Consider the following 7,484-nt stretch of genomic DNA (forward strand, 5'->3'; position numbering starts at 1 on the left):
TTTCAAACATATAAATTGCATAGGCTAATTGTTTAACAAAACAAGCCCAAGTATGTATACTGCATCCAATCAGTCATCATAACGTTACTACACACACACACACACACACAGCAGAGGTGCTGGTGCTGATGTAAACGTCGACAGACGCACTTATCACGAGGGCTCAGCAGACAGACGTTATGATTCATGAGTGACAAGTTATTAGCGTGATAAGTTATAACGTATCTGATTTTGTATGTAGTATGACTGTATATTCAAGTAATCACAATGCCTAAATATAAGTTAAAGAGTGGGAGAGTGACTCAACTCTCAAAACGTGAATTATTGTGGAGTGAGATGACACGTAGGCTCTATCACTGCACCTCCGAAATCAGAGCACATTTGAATTAATTACAACCGAAACTAAATATGTCGGTTTATACGATCATGTATTTTATCTTTTAAACGTCCAGATTGATAAATCCTTGAAAACTGCTAGACTTGATTAGTTTTGACTGTGCAAAGTTCTGTATTATGTTCTACGATATGAACTTAAGAGGCTTACTCTAGTTCTGTGTAAAATTATAGAGCGACACGAATGTAAGTGCATTATTGTTGTTGTTATTTTTTTAATTGTCGGATTATAATTAAGTATCAATGAATGACAGTTTTGAGTTGACTGTCATGGTGTGCGCATGAACGAGTGTGAAATACCTGCTAATTACGTTGCTTTTTCCTATCACTTATTTTGGGCACGTTTTGCATTTAAACTGGATTATTCTGACTGCTGACATTGAAAATCATGCATGTGTTGTTTCGAGGGTATCGGTTAATTTCATGATTGCCGTTTTGACTGTCAACTTGCATATTTTATTCATGTTCGGTAGCCTAATTCTCTTTAATGTAGGCTATTCGCCCCGATTTGATCCGTTTACCTGCGAAATTTATCTTATTTATAATTTATATTAGCCTATTTTGTCGTCAATATTTAGTTTTAAGGAGTTAAAATGGCCCTTATCAACCTTGATTTACATATTCTATAACATTATTTTGACAGTTAAAGTTTTGGGCGGTCTTTGGCGGGGTTTTGTGAGCTTTTGGGCTGGAAATCGTCCATCCAATCTGGCTACACTGGCGACGATTCAAAAACATGAAAACCCATTATAAACGAGGCATTTGTTGCATCCAGTGGGACATAATTACGGATTATAATGACTTATACTGTCTTTTTACGCGTTGCGTTGCATCACGCCGCGTAAACATAAAACCATGTCTGCATTTGTGATCGGAGAAATGACAAACAAGTGCTACTCTACACTGCTCAAAACTCGCGTTTGATTCATTAGTGGCAAATCCTTTAAATGAAAACGTACTTACAGTCTGTGAGTCAGAACAGCCGGCATTGTAGTCTACTCTCCCAGGATCAGGAAACAGTCCTCCATAAAATGTGCTGCACACAAATTAATATTTGGGTTGAAGTGTTCTGGAACAGTGTTGTAAATACAACTTAACCACTGATTTCTAGTCGTGTCCTCTTTTGGAAGGCCAAACAAAGTAGTTTCGCTTTCACAACGAAACACACTGCGGGCTAGAGTGAGCGGCGGCCGGCTTGAGTGAGGAACGGCAACCACATGTGACGATCCCGGGCTGGACTCCGCTTCGTCCACAGTGAAAGCAGATCCGGCGATCCATAGCGTAAAGTTGATGTATTTCCTTGCACGGATTAGCTCCAGGCATGACGAAGTGGATATCGTCCTCTTTTGGAAGGCCAAACAAAGTAGTTTCGCTTTCACAACGAAACACACAGCACCTTCACGACATGGCGGCAGCAACAATACTACAGCGAGAATAAAAGTTACGCCTTCTTTCTTTGCATGAACATTTGGGCGGCAAAATGTAAAAACTGTAAAAAATGTACCGTAGAATTTACAGGATGTTACTGGCAAAAAAAGTTGCCAATAAAATCTTGTAAAAATTATGTTGATTGCTGTAACATGGATTAAAGTATAATATTGCAAAGCAAATTACAGTTAATTCCTGTATGTGAAATACAGTAATTTGTAATATTTTTACAGTAACATTGAATTAAACTTGTAGTTTATTTTACAGCAATATTTTGTAATCTCACTAAAGTACAGTATTTACCTGGCAGCTAAAGTTGCCAATAAAATCCTGTAAATACTCCTAAATCCAAGATGATGTTTTTGTTACGGGGCAAACAAGACACGAGACGTACGGATCCATTTGCAAGCTTTATTAAGGGTGTGGTCAAAACAGGCGAGGGTCAGGCAATGGCAAACAGGTATATAGAAGACAAAACAAGAGCAGTCCAGTAAACAAGCGAGGGTCAGTCGACGGCGAATGTAATCCAACAGGGGCGAGACTAGAGGGATAGGTCCAAGGCAGGGGCAAACAGTATCCAAACCGGGCAAGACGAGAGAGGTAATCCAAAGTACACAGGCAATGATCAGAAGACGAGGAAACAGACAAGGCAAAACTAGGCTAGACTAAGAAACTTAAAGCAGGCTCCGTAACGTAGCTATCACAACTAACGATATGCGCATACAATACTCGGCAGCCTGAAAGGGATTTGAGTGAGTGTTATATAGTGAATGTGTGATTGGTTACAGCTGTGTGCAATCAGTGCAATGGATGATGGGATATGTAGTCCGGGATGACAGGAAACCATTTGTGTAGTGCGAGAGTCAATGTAATGGAAGGGTGACCTCTGGTGGTGATTGAACAGAAGTCCATGGACAGGATTTGTGACATAGCCCCCCCGATTCAGGAGGGCGGTGGAGCGGAGGCGGAACAGGGGGAGGGATGGAGGGCAAGGTCCACATGAAAGTGGAGAGACTGAGGCAGGACCGGCGGAGCAGGGAGCCAGGGCGGAGCCGGCAGTACAGGTGGAGCTGAGGACCACCACAGCAGAGCAGACGGGACCAAAGATCCCCACGGCGGAGCAGAAGACCACCAGAGCCAGAAGGCAGACCACCACGGCGGAGCAGAAGACCACCAGAGCCAGACAGCAGACCACCACGGAGGAGCAGAAGACCACCAGTCCGGAGCAGATAGGACAGAAGCCCACCAGGGCGGAGCAGACAGAGCAGAAGCCCACCACGGAGGGCCAGATTGATCAGGAGGCCCTGGCAGAGACTGAGACCTAGGAAAAGCAGAGATACGAGAGACAGGCAGTGCATTTGCGGTAACAAGGATCAAGGCAGGGAACACAAGAAGTTCACTAAAGGTTTTCATGGCAGTGACAGACAGAGATGAGAATTCCTGAATGGCCCTTGTAGCTGCAGCAGAACAGTTAGTAAGTTCACAGACAGCATCTTCAGGTGTGACAGATAAGGCAGGGAGTTCAGAAACAGCTTCTTTGGCTGGATTGAGACAGGGCAATAGTTTGCAAATGGCCTCTTTGGCCAGTTCAGGATGAGACAATAGTTCGTAAATGGCCTCCATAGCTGTGACAGGACGGACAGAGAGTTCACAGACGAGCTATTTGGCCGGTTCAGGATGAGACAATAGTTCGTAAATGGCCTCCATAGCTGTGACAGGACGGACAGAGAGTTCACAGACGAGCTATTTGGCCGGAACAGAACAGGCAAAGAGTTCACAGACGGCCTCCATAGCCGTGACAGGACAGGACGAGGATTCGCAGACGGCCTCCATAGCCGTTACAGGACTGTAAGAGAGTTCACAGGCGGCCTCCTTAGCCGTGACAGAACTGTCAGAGAGTTCACAGACGGCCTTCATAGCCATGACAGGACAGGTAGCGAGTTCATAGATGGCCTCCTTGGCCGGAACAGGATGAGAGTTCATAAGTGGATAGCACTGACACCTCTGGAGGTTCTGCAGTAGGACCATCGGGATACGGGGAGAGTTCAGTAATGGTTCCTTCGACCATGACAAGACAGGCTGAAGGTGTGTTGCTGGGCGCCACCACCGTGCAAGGTGCTGAGGCAAGCACCGCCACCTCGGGAGGTTCTGCAGCATGGGCCGCCACCTCTGGAGGAGCTACAGCAGGCGCCATCGCCTCGGGGAACATGGCAGCGTGCGCCTCTACCTCGGAAGGATCTGCAGCATCAGCCGCCACCTCGGGAGGTTCTGCAGCATGGGCCGCCACCTCTGGAGGAGCTACAGCAGGCGCCATCGCCTCGGGGAACATGGCAGCGTGCGCCTCTACCTCGGAAGGATCTGCAGCATCAGCCGCCACCTCGGGAGGTTCTGCAGCATGGGCCGCCACCTCTGGAGGAGCTACAGCAGGCGCCATCGCCTCGGGGAACATGGCAGCGTGCGCCTCTACCTCGGAAGGATCTGCAGCATCAGCCGCCACCTCGGGAGACATCGCAGTGGCCGCCGTCTCTAAAGCTTCAGTGGTGGTGTACGCAGCCCAAATACACCATAAAGCGATCCCCATTGTGGGAAGCGCTACAGACAGGAGAAACAGTTCAGGAACTGGAGGGCTTAAGAGTGCTGGTTTAGGGATACCAGCTGCACTTGCCGACACCAGCGGTGGGTCCTCCACGCTGGTTGCCAGTCTGGGGTACTGAAGTACAGTCCTTGAGGATCTGGGTGCAACAGGCAGGACGTGACAGGACTCTGGATGATCAGCTGTGATGTGACATGACTCTGGATGACCAGCTGTGATGTGACGTGACTCTGGATGAACAGCTGAGACGTGTCGAGGCTCTGGCAGATCAGCTGAGACTTGACTTGACTCATGAATGGATACTGTGACTTGACTTGACTCATGACGATCAACTGTGACTTGACTTGCCTCATGAAGATCAGTGATGATTTGACTTGACTCAGAATGATCAGCAATGACTTGACTTGCCTCATGACGATCAACTGTGACTAGACTTGACTCATGACGATCAGTTGTGACTTCACTTGACTCATGACGATCAGTTGTGACTTGACTAGACTCCTGAAGATCAACTGTGACTTGACTCATGACGATCAGTTATGACTTGACTTGACTCATGAAGATCAGCCGTGACTTGACTCATGACAATAAACTGTGACTTGACTTGCCTCATCTCATGACAATCAACTGTAACTTGACTTGATTCATGAAGATCAGCTGTGACATAACGGGGCGCTGTTGTGTCTGCCATTTTACGATCAGGCTCCACTGTCGCCACCATTTTGTGAGCGTGCTTTTTAACGTGCCATTTTGTGAGCGCCATTACACAAGTGGACTCGGGGTCATGTTTCTCTGCAACACCCACCGTGAACACGGAGTCGACACACAGCAGAGCAAAATCCAAAAAATTGCTTAGAGAAGAACGGGGACCCTCACAGGTTAATCGTGACTTTAAAGGTTCATTTACTCCATCACAAAAAAAGTCTATCAGTACACAATCTGGCAGATCAGAATAACACGCAATATCCAGATACTCTTGAATATAGCCTTCAAGCGGGTGTGTGCCCTGCTTTAAGGCTAATAAAAGTTTTGCAGTGTCCATATCTAGCCAATGTCCACATGAAAAGCTGCTGGATCCTCGTGTGGCCGAGTATTCTGTTACGGGGCAAACAAGACGCGAGACGTACGGATCCATTTGCAAGCTTTATTAAGGGCGTGGTCAAAACAGGCGAGGGTCAGGTAATGGCAAACAGGTATATAGAAGACAAAACAAGAGCAGTCCAGTAAACAAGTGACGGTCAGTCGACGGCGAACGTAATCCAACAGGGGCGAGACGAGAGGGATAATCCAGGTACAAAGCAAAGGTCCAGGCGGGGGCAAACAGTATCCGAACAGGGCAAGACGAGAGAGGGAATCCAAAGTACACAGGCAATGATCAGAAGACGAGGAAACAGACAAGGCAAGGCTAGGCTAGGCTAGACTAGGAAACAGTTTGTGTAGTGCGAGAGTCAATGTAATGGAAGGGTGACCTCTGGTGGTGATTGAACGGAAGTCCATGGACAGGATTCGTGACAGTTTTAATAATTTAACAATGAAAATACTGCAAAGAATAATTTTAACCGTAAATTGTAAACTGTAAAATACGGATTTAAATGCATTATCATGAGCACTATCTTAATACATTTACAAATGAATAAAAACCAAGTCAAAGATAACTATCTTTAATAAATGTTTATTAAAACTGGCAGAAAGACTTGCAAGGCTTTTACTGGTAAAAATTAAAAAAATTACTGTGGGTAAAAATAACATAGCATCACAAAATAACTACAAATACTTGTTATATCACAAAAAATAAACCATATTCTGAGTAGAACATTAACTTTCTATAAAAATTAAGGTCAATCAACAGAATTCGTATAATTTTGGTTAAAAAGGGATTAAAATAAAATGCTGGAATCAACATTATACCACAAATTCTGTTGTTTGAGCTTATGTTCTATTACATTTAGAATATTCCTGCAAAAGACAATTTAATAAATGCATACTGAAAGTCCATCAACTTTCTGAGATGAGCACACACATGAGGGTTGTCCCTCTTCTCTGAGACCTTTCTACTTGTTTTGCTTCTATGTATCCGTCTTGTATCCAGTGAGTGTTGTGATTCCAACAAAACATCTGCACATAAAAACAAGCAGAAGCTTTAGAATAAAGTTCAGTGTTGAATGAAACTAGCTCAATAAAATGAATGTAAAAATGCCACTTATACAATACAATCAGCATTTGCCAGTACTTAAACTAAATAAGTAACCTTTTTCACAAATTAAATTACTCAAGTAAAACATGTTACCTTTGAAAAAGATGTGCAAAAGATGCCTGCTAAAGTTGTAATAAGACTGCAAATCCAGCCACAAAGTTGAGGTATGAATTCACAACCATCTGACCCTCGAAAAGCCACTGGGTGCACCTGAAATGAATAAATATAAGACATAATGTAACCTACAACACAGTATTTCAATATAAAATGTAATCTAAAATACAAATTTATCAAATGATTTACAACAGAATTAATAAGAATACATGACCTAATATAATCAGCTTCAGAGAGTCTTGAAGCATCAAACATTTCTCCACATCAGCTGCTACTCTTTGCACCTACAAGAAATTATGAAAATTAGCAAGTAATTTTTTTAAATGCATTACATAAATGAGACCAAAATGAACACCCAAAAAGGCATATATTTTAAAATAAACAAACTCTTACATTTGATTAATAAATGAAATTATTATAATACATTGTAGAACTGTACCACAAATCAAATTAAATCATTTATAATGCAAAATTACAACCGTTTTATGACATTAATGTATTACAATATTTTTTGAAATTACAAATGAGAAATGTTGGAAAAATGCTATGATATTTTTAAACGTGAAACTAAACCGCCATTAGGTGTCAGCAAATAACTTAACTAGTCATTCATTGTACCAATCCGTTCAAAATGCTGAAACATTCAGTAAAAACACAGCTGAGTTTTGCTTTGATCTTTGTTTGGAACGATTTTCGTTGGTGAAATAAAACAACAGTCAATATTGTGTCTAAAAAGTAAGTAACTTAATGTTAACAAATTAT

Source organism: Sinocyclocheilus grahami, unplaced genomic scaffold, assembly GCF_001515645.1.
Source record: "Sinocyclocheilus grahami isolate Dianchi unplaced genomic scaffold, SAMN03320097.WGS_v1.1 scaffold474.1, whole genome shotgun sequence".
Classification (NCBI taxonomy): Eukaryota; Metazoa; Chordata; class Actinopteri; order Cypriniformes; family Cyprinidae; genus Sinocyclocheilus; species Sinocyclocheilus grahami.